Raw genomic sequence first — 12,271 nt, forward strand, 5'->3', positions numbered from 1 at the left:
AAAAGTTCCTCGTGTGAGACCTGTATCTGCGGAGCGTCTTTTCTGGGAGTTATCAACGATCCAAAACTGCCCTTTACATCTAACTAACATCTGGTGCCGAAAGACCCGGGATGGGTGTTTTTTTCCACTGACTAAGCAAGCGGAACCCCATCAGATTTCTCCTGCGCCCGCAGATTCAGGCTCACCTTCCATTTACCTGGATGCCCAATTTTCTGCATACAACACCGGACTCCAAAATTGGTGAGTTCCCCTTAGGCAGGTCCCTGACCATTTAAACACATCTCGGCTACCCCCACCTCCACCTGCAGTCCGCTGCAGCCCCCGTCCTTATTATAAAGCGGCCAGTCCCCAGCTCCTTCCGCCGGCTCGCAGCCTTTCGCTGCCCGCCCAGCGGCTTCACCCCTCGTGGCTCCTGCCACTCAACCGCCGAGGTGTGGGGGTACCTCCTTGGTCCTCATAATTGGTCTTAGTTGTTGGATGGATGTCTGAATTTTATGGTGCTGTGATTCTTTCTCAGGGTTTGAAGTTTACTCACTTCTGCCGCTGCTAGTCCCTCTCGCTGCTCTGCGGCTTTTCTCCCCCTCCTCTCCCGGCTCCCTCCCGAAACCCTGGCCAGGTCTTCAAACCCTCTCTCGGCTTTTTGCCCGGTTAAACAGTGATTTCGGGTGACGACCTAATCATTGTTTTTAACCTCTCGTTGCCTGGTACCGTGGATTCTGGGACGCCAAATCCACTACCCAGGTGGGTCTCAGCTTACCATGGGATTCGGGACATCCAGCCCAGCAAACTCGCCCCTGAGATGTTTATTAAACCATCTCAAACCCCTTCACCTATTCCCTGAATCAGAGCTAAATTGTCCTTTAGATAGTAAATCAGAATGGTCTATTTATGACACCCTAAATTCTAGCTTTATACTAAGTAAACTTGTATGCCTAATTATGCTAGTTATAATTAAGTACATATATGGGCAACCTGGTGAATGGAAATGAACTTTTCCCCTTCTTGTTTTTCCTTTCTTTCTTGCTAAACCTCTCTTGGCTTCTCCCCCACCTTTTAACCTTTCTTTCCCTTCCGAGTTCACCTCATTCTGTTTCTCCTTCCGCTCCTCCATTCAGTCCACCAAGTTCCCCAACCATGTGGTCTTGTACACACATTCTAGCTCCTTTACTGGAGGAGGCTGACATGGAGGGAGTAAAACCTGAACACATTCTCTTGGCTAATTCCTTATTTTCAAATCTTTTCTTTCTTATCTTAGCTCTCCCTACAGACTCAAGAAATTAAAAGGTCCTAAGCATCAAGTCTCTGCTAGAACATATTAGCCCCTTTCAGATGCAGATCTCAGTTAAGGGTTACATTGAAATGTAAATGAAGAAAGGCTCAGTAGGAGACCAGTTTCAAACCCAAGGAAAAAAAGTGTCCATTTTAAATTTCTCCTGGGCTACAACTCAGAATTCTTTTCTCCCTTTCACCTTTACTTTCCTTCTCATTTTCTCATGCTTTAATTAATAACCATTATCATTTTTCTTCCAGGACTTTGTTTTTCTTAAATGCTGTATTTTTGAGCTCACAATTTTGATCCTACAGCCCTAGGTTAATGATTTTTGATCAGTTCATTTTATCCAACTCGAGTTATTTTTGAACATCTGCTACATTGCAATGGAGATAAATATTACAAGGCCTTTGCTTTTGTGTTAAATATAAGCATGCATAAAAATTAAATTTTTAAAAATGGATCCAAATATTTTTAATTCACGTGATTTAATGAGGTTCAATTTAAATTGGGTATACTAATAAAGTAAAATGTCCTTAAAATTAACTCCCAAGTTTCTAAGTGGTCAAACTAATAAAATATTAATATTTATAAAATGTCTAACATCAATTTTTCTAGGAATTTTCTTCAACAGAAAAGAGACATCAAATACTATTGGTACACTTGTCTAATATCTTGGTTTTTCTACAATAAGATGAGTGAATTGGAGTCAACATGTATGGTATTACTCAAATGTGTTTGTTAGAGACATCTAATTAATTTATAAGGTTATTCCATGGAGTAACATACTTAAAAACATTATTCTTTGTATATTAAATGTGTTCATTTTTTCCAGGTATGCAAGCCTTTAAAGCAGAAAATTTATCAAGCTGCTGTTCTCCAAATTAAACTTGTCTGTAATGGTAACCCTATCATTTAATATTCTGTTATAGGACCTGTCATCAATAGGGTATATGTAAAATAACATTTAAGAAAGAGTGTAATATGCAGTAGCAAAAATGGAACTCAGCCAAAATTCAAGATAGCTATTGCACAAACTGAATGTTTTACTGTTGGTAATTCTATTTTGTATTTTCCTTGTAAACTCTAATTGTTGCCTGATCAATATTTTTCAGAAGTACTGCTTCAAGAGTGAACACCGTAAATTAACTTGGAATAGTAAGCCATCACCTATAGAACAGATAATGTAAACCCCAATTAGATAAAAGGGGGTAAATAACTGTAAAGTTATAGACATTAAAGCTAAAGCCCAGTACTCTTACTTTATGACTGGTGAGACTGACTTGCTTGATGGTTAAGATCAAACTTAAAGATAGAAATTAAATACAGAGGCCAAGAAAAACTCCATATTTGGGTCTTGCCCTCAAAGTCAGCCTGAACCCAGGGAACAAGAGGACTTCTCCAAAAAGCTTTGCAACTCTGGGTCACACAACCTCCTGAGCAAGGAGATTGATGAGACTGCTAGAGAAAAAGCGAACTCAGTGCATCTGCTGCAGAGGAGGGTCATGGAAAAAGGGAGACATCCCTGGTGCTTTCAAGGAAAGTCACGTCATCGAAAAGACCCTGCCTAACCAATTGCACTAATGGAACTAAGAAACTGCTCTTAAGTTCTCTATGAGTTACCCCTGTGGAAACTTAGTTGACTCTTTAACAAACAGGAACAGGTCACTTTGACCAGTTTAATCTTAAACACCTAGCAAATCAGTTACAAACCAAAGTATAGCCATTCTTGAGCATTTAAAAATAATAGTAACTATCAAGAGAAACTGCTAGAGTCAGAATTTCTGTTTTTAGTCAGTTTAAGGCCTACAGACACAAATAGGCTTAATCTATGTTGCTAGTATTAAATGTTGTGTTCACATTCCTGATGACCTAGACAATGTTGAAGCTCCCAAATGAAGGCCTGTCCTCTCTAGCCTTTGCTAGGCCTTGTTATGGGAACAACTTCTCAGTTCTTCCACCCCCTGTCTTTTACTTCCATGTCAATTAATCAACTTGTATTGCAGAAATATCAGGATCTCACAAAAATTGGAGCCTGGCTGCAAATGTGCCTCCAGAGAAACTATCAAGTCTCCAGTTCTTCCTGTCACAATGATACTAGCTCTACATCCACACCCCAGCAGGAAGTAATTACAGAAGACTGACCTTCATCCATGTACCCAAAAAAATTTTTTTTATAAAAAAGGAAATGGGGGAATGTTAGGTATAAAGCCACCTTTTTTCTCCCACTACAGGCATCACCTGTCAGCTACAGGCATCACCTGTCAATCTGTGTTAAGCCCGCCTCTCCCGTTACAGGAATTTCCAGCTTACGTTGCTGTAACCTTCCTGCCCCCCTCCCGTACATTACATTCCAATATGTCATTGGTCCATCAGTCAGTCTGTAATAATTCTCCTCTGTGATAGGTTCCTCCCAGCCCGCGAAATTCCAATGCAAAGAACGGTGCGCCATCTTCTCTCTTTCCCTTTCCCCTTTCCCCCAAGCGGACACGTTTTGTCCGCTTGAATAAAAGTTCCTCATGTGAGACCTGTATCTGCGGAGCGTCTTTTCTGGGAGTTATCAACGAACCAAAACTGCCCTTTACATCTAACTAACAGTATGGATTCATTTACAACTTAAAATCAATACTGAAATTTATTAGAGAAGTTTCATTTGCCAGGTCTGTGAAATGGAGATAAGCAGGAACAAAAGAGACAGTTGAAGGTATAGATTTGACCTCAGGGGTCAGGAATCCACCCCTCCTGAGCCTTCACTTCTACAGATTTGGTCTTCATGGATATGCACTCCTGGGGTCACCATGAGTAAAGTGTCTGATATAATGAGGAGCTTAGGAATTTGAGCCCCCAGGGAAATGGAGGTGATAGGAAGCAGCCTGTGACCTCCTCATTCAGCCACCCTGCCCCAGCCAGGAAAAAGCACCCAAGCCTCCTCCCAGAGATGACTCTTCCTGAACAGGAGCATGTTCACTCAACTGTCTCTCTGCACTTCCTGAGACAGATCTTCCATCTCTAATGTCCCTGATGATGAGCATGATTTTCCTGAAAGGAACCATGAACTCGAGTCCCTTAAGTAATGCTTGGGAAACCAGGCTGAGTGTGTCACCAGAGTTTCTTCCTGGGAAGCAGCGGGGAGGGTAAGAAACGAGGGAGGGAGAAACATGATGAGGGTCAGTCATCACACCCTCCTACCCCCTGTCTCATCCTCTGCACACATATAGATGTTCTGGTGTTCCCCAGCTCTCATGCTGCTGGTGTCATTCTGTGTGAAACAGGGTCCATTTCCTTCTGAGTGGAAATCAGCCCTTTCTCAATCATGATAAATGCTACAAAGCACACTTGAACTCTGTATAGAGGTTGGGGAGGGGGTTTGTAAGTGCATTAATTGTGAGGACTATCATAACCAGGCAGCAGAATCTTGGTCATTTAGCAATCACCTTTTAAATACTCACTGTTCTGGAGTTAGAAATATGAAGATCAAGTGGTCCACAGGTTTGTTTTCTAACTTGTTTCCAAATGATGGTGTTACTGCTGGTCACACAAGCTCTTATAGATACACCCCATCTTTTGCTTCAGATTCTTTACCAACATGAAAACTAGAAACCAAAGAGCTATTTCAGAATTGTCCTCCTGGGACTGACACAGGACGCAGCACTGAAACCCCTCATCTTCAGCCTCTTCCTGTCCATGGACCTGGTCACCATACTGGGGAACCTGCTCATCATCCTGGCCATCAGCTCTGACTCCCAACTCCACACCCCCATGTACTTCATCCTCTGCAGCCTGTCTGTTAATGACATCTGTTTAAGCACAAGCACAGTCCCCAAGATGCTGGTGAACATCCTGAGACAGGATCAGAGCATCACCTATACCAGATACATCTGCCAGGTCTGCTTTTCATAGATTTTGTTGGCTTGGAAAATTGTCTCATTTCAGTGATGGCCTATGACCACTATGTGACCATTTGTCTCCCCCTCAGATACACAGTCATCATGAACACTCGTCTCTGTGTATTCCTAGTTCTACTCTCCCAGGTCATTAGTGTTATGCATGCCCTCCTCCACACTCTGATGGCGCTGAGGCTGTCCTTCTGCACAGACCTGGAGATCCCCCACTTCTTCTGTGAACTTGCTCAGGTCATGAAGCTGGTCTGTTCGAATACCTTCATCAATAACCTGCTGGTGTATTTGGTGGCTGCTCTGTTTGCAAGTGTTCCTCTATCTGGAATCATTTTCTCTTACATTCACATGTGTCCTCTGTCTTGAGAATGCCCTCATCAGGAGGAAAGCATAAAGCCTTTTCCACCTCTTGATCTCACCTGTCTGTGGTTCTATGGGACAGGTTTGGGGCGTACATTAGCTCTGCAGTGACTGACTCCTCCAGGAATTCTGCAGTGGCTTCAGTGATGTATTCTGTGGCCCCTCAGATGCTGAACTCCTTTATCTACAGCCTGAGGAACAGGGATATGAAGGTCTCTGTGAGTATGCTCATGCGTAGGAGCAGCCTCTGTTCTGTGATATGTACTTTGGACTTGTTTTTCTAGAGTGAGGCAGAAGGACAGGATTTCTGGTTAGCCAGAATACCTGCACTTTCTGTCACTGCATTCTGCTAAGTTGATGACATATGTAATGACCAGGTGCTTTTTAATTCCCCTGTAACTTCTCAATCTTTCTGGCAAACTCTGAGTGGTTTGAGTGACTTTGCTTGTCCAGAGTCAGTGTCTAATGCAAAGATCCTATTGTTAGCACACTCTTAAAGAAAGGCAGTTTGGAGAAGGTAGACATGGCAGGGATAGTATCTCAACAAAGCAGAGGGAAGGGTAAGAAGGTGAGGTTGATCAACAGGTGCTACATTACTGTTTGATGTGAAGAACCAGTTATGTTTTTTTGTGGCAAAATAGGGTGAACATAATTTGCAAAGATGTTTTTATATACCTTAAAATACTTAAAAAGGAGAAATTTGAATAGTCTCAATATGAGCCATGAAATTTACCGTATGTGCCAATGTTAAGTACCCAAGTAGCTCAACACCCAGTGTATCTGACAACCCAAACATCCCACTCTATCTGATATGTGTGTACAAATATTATGTCAATAAACAATAAAGAAATTTTTAACAATTGAATATAAAATGAAGCTCTACATTTGTCCCTGGCAATTTCCTCCTAAGACATGTCCTCCTTACCTGCAAAGAGCAAGTACTTTCTTGTTGATGGAAATAAATCTGGAGAGTCCTTCAATCAGCAGTCAGGGGTTCAGGGAGTTCCCCTCACCAGGGGGCAATGTACCTCAGTTCTCTCTGGGCAGGTTCTTGACTTTAACCACTGGAAAGAATTTCAAGATGCATCAAAAGCAAGACAGAAGGAGTTTCATGTGATGACAGCAAATATATGTACACCCCAAAGGCAGGGTGCAGATGCCCCTTTTCTCTGAGAAGAGAAGATGGTGATATGCCCAGGATGAACTCTGATCATATATATGATGTTCCTGGGAATAGATGTGCATGTTCCTAAGCAAGCATTTTAAAATGAAATTTCACATCAAGTGTTTGATATTGGGGGTTCGAAATGCTCCTTTCTGGTTAAGCAGTCTAACCACAAAGGTTTCTTTTGTTGGGTGTCATTTAAACTGATTATGTTTTGTTCTAGTTGGTGTAGTACAGCATATGCTGGAAGTTTTGTTCACCTAACTAAAGGGGATGAGCATGACTGATCGTGCTCATAGATCTGGGTCTCCATCTACTGTGGTCTCTTTCTCCACCTGAGAGCCCACTTATCTCACTTTGATTTCAGCCAACTCACCATATTGTTTGCCTGTTTTACTATTTCATTTGCAGTTCTTGGAAATTTGGACATTGTTTTGCAATCCCATTGCTGACTCTCATTTTATCAACTCTTCCTTTATTAAAGTCTCCACGAGATTGAGATGGCCATGAAAGAAATCACAGTGCCATCTGGCTTTAAATTCTACATGATTCACTTTGAAAAGTATAAATTTATGTAATATGAGTTAACATTGTATAAGATACAGTGACTAACAAGTAAAATATTGAAGTTCTTAAACATAAAAGTTACATAAGTTTTAAAATTTTACAATGAGTGTCAACATGAACCAACATTTCCATCTACTAAATGAAACTTGAAATCTTCCCACGTGTGTTGAATGCAAGGACATAGCAACATACCACCAATAATATATAAATAAAAACAAAAAGTAGAGAGAGAATGAAATTCACAAATATTCAGCAAACATTCAATGACTTTGAAGAAAGAGAACGTTTTAGCATTTTTTATGAAATATATAGGGAAAAAGGTTTAAGGGTCAGTAAACCTCTATTAGTGATTAAGGAGAAAAACTCTGAGTGTCTGTGCTTTTACAGTGTTCTCTCTGGGTGTTTATTCCCCAACTTTCTGTGTACTTAAGGTGTGATGGGAGTCCTGCTGTGGTATTAGGGGTGGAGGACATTTTGAAGGAGACTACTGTGGAAGGTGGGTGGTTCCCTGGGGTTTGCCTCAAAAGGGACAATAGAAACACATTCCACAATCTATCTCTCTCTCTCTCTCTCTCTCTCTCTCTCTCTCTCTCTCTCTCTCTCTCTCTGCTGTCCTCTGTTATTCAGTCTTTTGTTTCTGTGAACAAAATACCTGACATGAACAACTTAAAAAAAAGTTTTATCCTGGCTGGTGGTTTCAGAGGACTCAGTCCCTGGTTGGGAAGGAGAAATGTCATGCCTGAGGAGTTTACAGAGGAAAGGTGCTCAGCACATGGCAGGTGGGGAGCAGACAGAAAGTGAGGAAGGTCTGCGCAGAGGGTCAAGCTTCCCAGCCATGCCCCCAGTGAACTGCTTCCTCCAACTGGGTCCCATCTCCCAGGAGTCCTCCGCTATAATGCATCCACCTTTGGACTAATGCACAGATGAGGTCAGAGCCCTAATGATCCATCATTGCTTAAAAGTCCCACCTCCACAGAAGGCTGCCTTGGGGTCTAGGCTGTCAATGCCTGAGTTTTTTGCATGCATAATATCTAAAAAAATGAGGTTCAATAAAACACCATGTTCCCATATGCTCCCTTTTTCTCCCCCAATACCTAGACAAGATAAAGAAACAATGAGAACAATAACGTGCTTGAATGTACCATCACATATTTTCTTGAAGGACTCTGGATTTCTCTTATGCCCACTGGGAACAAGAGTAAATGACTGGTATCTGGAGAAGCTACTTCCTTGCATGTATGCCAGGACATTGCTCCTGGGAATGTTGGTCACACAAGGAAGTAAATGGTAGTGATATTGCTGCTTCTGCAGACGAACACATAAAAACCCTCTCTAAATGGGGACCCAGCTGGAACTCAGTCCACCCTGGGGATGATATGTGTCACTTGTCCATCAGTTACTTCTGCACAATTCACCATGAGGGAGAGGAGGTACTGCTCAGCAAACACTGTGAGGGATAAAGGTGCTATTGGTTCAGCCTACTGACACTGAACCTTTCTTAGTTTAGTCAATGATCTCTTTCAAGCTTTCCTTAATAAATCATATGTCTCACATGCCACTTTCATGCTCTGTCTTTGACCTTTCTTCAATCTACCCACTGACTCGGCACAATTGGGTTGTAGACAAGACATTCTAATTCCAAACCTTATAATCTACCTCTTGTCCCCAGATGTTCATGACCAAATCACAATATAAAATGTATTCAGTCCATCTCATAGAGTGCCAACAGTCTTCAGAGTTCCAAAATTATTAAAAAGCCCAAGTCCAAAGTGTCCTCCAAGACACCATGTGGTTTGTCACCAGCATGAGCAGAAGCTGCTTTGGACCACAGCTGCAGTGGACTTGAGTACATGTGCAGCTCTCATGCCTGGTGTAATAAATCGTGAGGATAAAACTTCTTAGGTGGCCAGTGTGACCAGGTTGCTGCCAATATTCTTTTAGAGCTAATTTTTCCAGTGAGTTTTATTTTTGTACCCTCAAACCTGAAATAAGCAGGGTGTAGTCCATTCTGAGATTCTCATAAAGCATCTTTCCTGTTGTCAGAATACAAAGAACACTGATGCATTTAATCTGTCTGTATTTTCTGAGGACACATCTTTCATGTTCAATGTCCAGGTGAGATGTTGAACAACATTCTTCCTGAAGCTAAAGTCCTTTAGTTAGGGGAATGCTTTCATCATATGTCCATACTGAATTAATATATTGGTATAATTCTTCATTAATATATTGGTATAATCCCTTCATTTTTTCTACCTGACCATCATTCCCAAGGATAGTTTTAGTACATTAAAGAATTCCCTGATATTTTCATTCATCACGGAAGGGATGGTCCCTTTCTTTGCTCTTTTCTCAACTGCCCTGACACACTACCAATTTCTAAGAAAGGAATAGGGCCACCTGTTCATGACAGTCCATAAAGAACCCAACAGGAAATGACAGTATGAGAGTCTGATAAGTGAAGCCCTGGTGTGGGCACTTCGTTCTATCCATTTCTCTTTATGAAACATCCCCGACAGGTTCTTCACATTTCATTTAAGCAAAATTCAAAAAAATTTCATATATTCAAGGTATACAAAGTGATGGTAGGAGATCTATATAAACATTCAGAGTGTGTGAGACCAGTGTTACACCATATGGTAATGCTTTCAGAGTTCTTCCCCTAGAGGACAGGGAACATTTCTCTGCAAGAATGCTATACTTGAACCCTGATTAACTTGTGTGTTCATCTTATAATATTTTATTTTTTGAATACCAATAAGTCATTCATATTTTCATCAGTTTTATTAAATAACTATCTATTTCATGTACTTTTACAGTTAGCAGATTTTTGAAAAAAAACATATGCCATTTAAGAGAAGAACTTATCAAAATAAGAGAATAATTCACTTAAGATAGAACAGAGAATCCCATAATGAGTTCCCTGAATTTTTTAGAATTAACTGCTAAAAGACATGGCTTATGATACTAGGGGGTAATTTTATGAGCTTCAACTATGAAGGTACCGTTTTCTAATATTTCCTCAGATTCACATGGGTGGATGTCTTCTATCTGCTAACGTTAATTTCATGGGTAGAGATTTATATATTTTAAGGCAAGAGAAAAACTAGGGGTTTTGATGGGGAAGAAAATATTAAAGTTGCACAGGAAAACTATGAAGTCTGAGTCGTCATTTAAGAATGTACGTTCTGTACTATTCAGAGGCATAAAGAAGGTTATCAGATATATATCAGATATGTCAAAATATCTAAACACAAACCCAGTCTTGGTCTCTGTGGATCTCACATTCAAGTTGTAAACTCATCATGCCTTAGTGTCCTCTTGGATTAAGGAGATTGATACTAACAACTAGCACATGTACAATTTTGCAAAACCTTCAGATGATCTGAAGCAAGCCAAAGTTAGGGAATCAGTGCTATAGAAAACAAAATTCAAAATTTCATTCTGGCCTTTTGAAGATATCTTTGAATAATTTTGATTGAAAGAAATGCCTTATCAATTGTTTCCTTCTCAGCACTTTCCACATAAAAGATGGTTGGGAGTAAATCAAATTTATTTCAATAAAGGGAGTTGAGGTAAAAGAGGAATGATTAAAAAGGGACAGAGGGAGAGAGCAGTAGAGGAAAATATCCTAAAGTTCACTTGAAGACACAGTACCCACAATTTATTTTTATTTTTAGGGTACCCATGATTTATTACTATTTTTTAGTGTTCTTAAAATTCGTCAAACATTTCCAGGATGGTGCATGACTCTAATATCAGTGACTTGACACTTTGAGGCAGGAGGATCACAAGTTCAAAGCCAGTCTCAGAAACTTAGCAAGGCTCCAAGCAACTTATGTGAAATCTTGTCTCTAAATACAAAATTAAAAAAAGGGCTCAGTGGCTAAGCATCCTGAGTTCAGTCCCTGGTACAAAAAAAAATCATCATATATCAACACTATCCAGAGGGCTTGTTGAATCATAGACTGCCTTCCTCCATTCCCAGTTAAAGAATTTGCCTCTCTTACAAAACAGGTACTAGAGGATGATAATAATTCAACATGTTTGAATCTAATAATTTCCCCAAATTATCTCTGCTCTGAGAGCTACCTCTGTCTCTCAAAGGAGATCCATGTTCTACAGGATCTACAGGTTTGTAGTGCTATCCATCTTTCTGAGCACAAATTGTTGCTTTTTGTATATTTTTACAAGCCTGCAAATTTTATATTTTCTCTCAGTGACTTCTTTTTGTTTTTTCAATCATATGCCACCTATCACCACAGGGAGATAAGTTCCCTAAATATGCAATGCACTTCAGAATGTTATGTATATATTTCTATTAGACAGCATAAAATAGTTCTGAAACAAAAATCATATCTACTTATTGCATTCTCAGCATTTTCCACCATGTGTGAGAAAGTTAATTCTCAATAAAAATGAGGGTGAATAAATGAGTCCAGGGAAGAAGGTGAGGAAGATAAAAAAGGAAGGAGAGAGAAGCAGAGTGAAGGATTTCAATGTCTCTGGGGCTTTCATTTAAAAGAGAGTACCTTGAGGAGCAGTTCTCATGTACAACTAATTAGAACAAATAAAATTTTAAAAAATTTAAAATGTTTATATGTGAGGAAGTTTGTTAAATCATGCACTCCTCATCCAGGAGCTCATTATCAGTAGGTCTGCTGTCGGTCCAAGATCAGCATTTCCCACAAGTCCCTAAGTCATGCTGCTGCTGCTTGAGCCCAGAAATCAGCATTTCTTGTCATGTCGCCCATCTTTGGCTTTAGATTCATCGTTAGCATGGAACCAAGAAACAACACAGCTGGTTTAGAATTCCTGCTCCTGGAACTGACAGAGGATCCAGCACTGCAGTCGCTTATCTTCAGCCACTTCCTGTCCATGAACCTGGTCACCATCCTGGGAAACCTGCTCATCATCCTGGCTGTGAATTGTGACCCCCACCTCCACACCCCCATGTACTTCTTCCTCTCCAACCTGTCCTTTACTGATATCTGCTTGAGCAAAAGCACCACACCC

This window comes from Sciurus carolinensis, chromosome 17 (genome assembly GCF_902686445.1).
Source record: "Sciurus carolinensis chromosome 17, mSciCar1.2, whole genome shotgun sequence".
Classification (NCBI taxonomy): domain Eukaryota; kingdom Metazoa; phylum Chordata; class Mammalia; order Rodentia; family Sciuridae; genus Sciurus; species Sciurus carolinensis.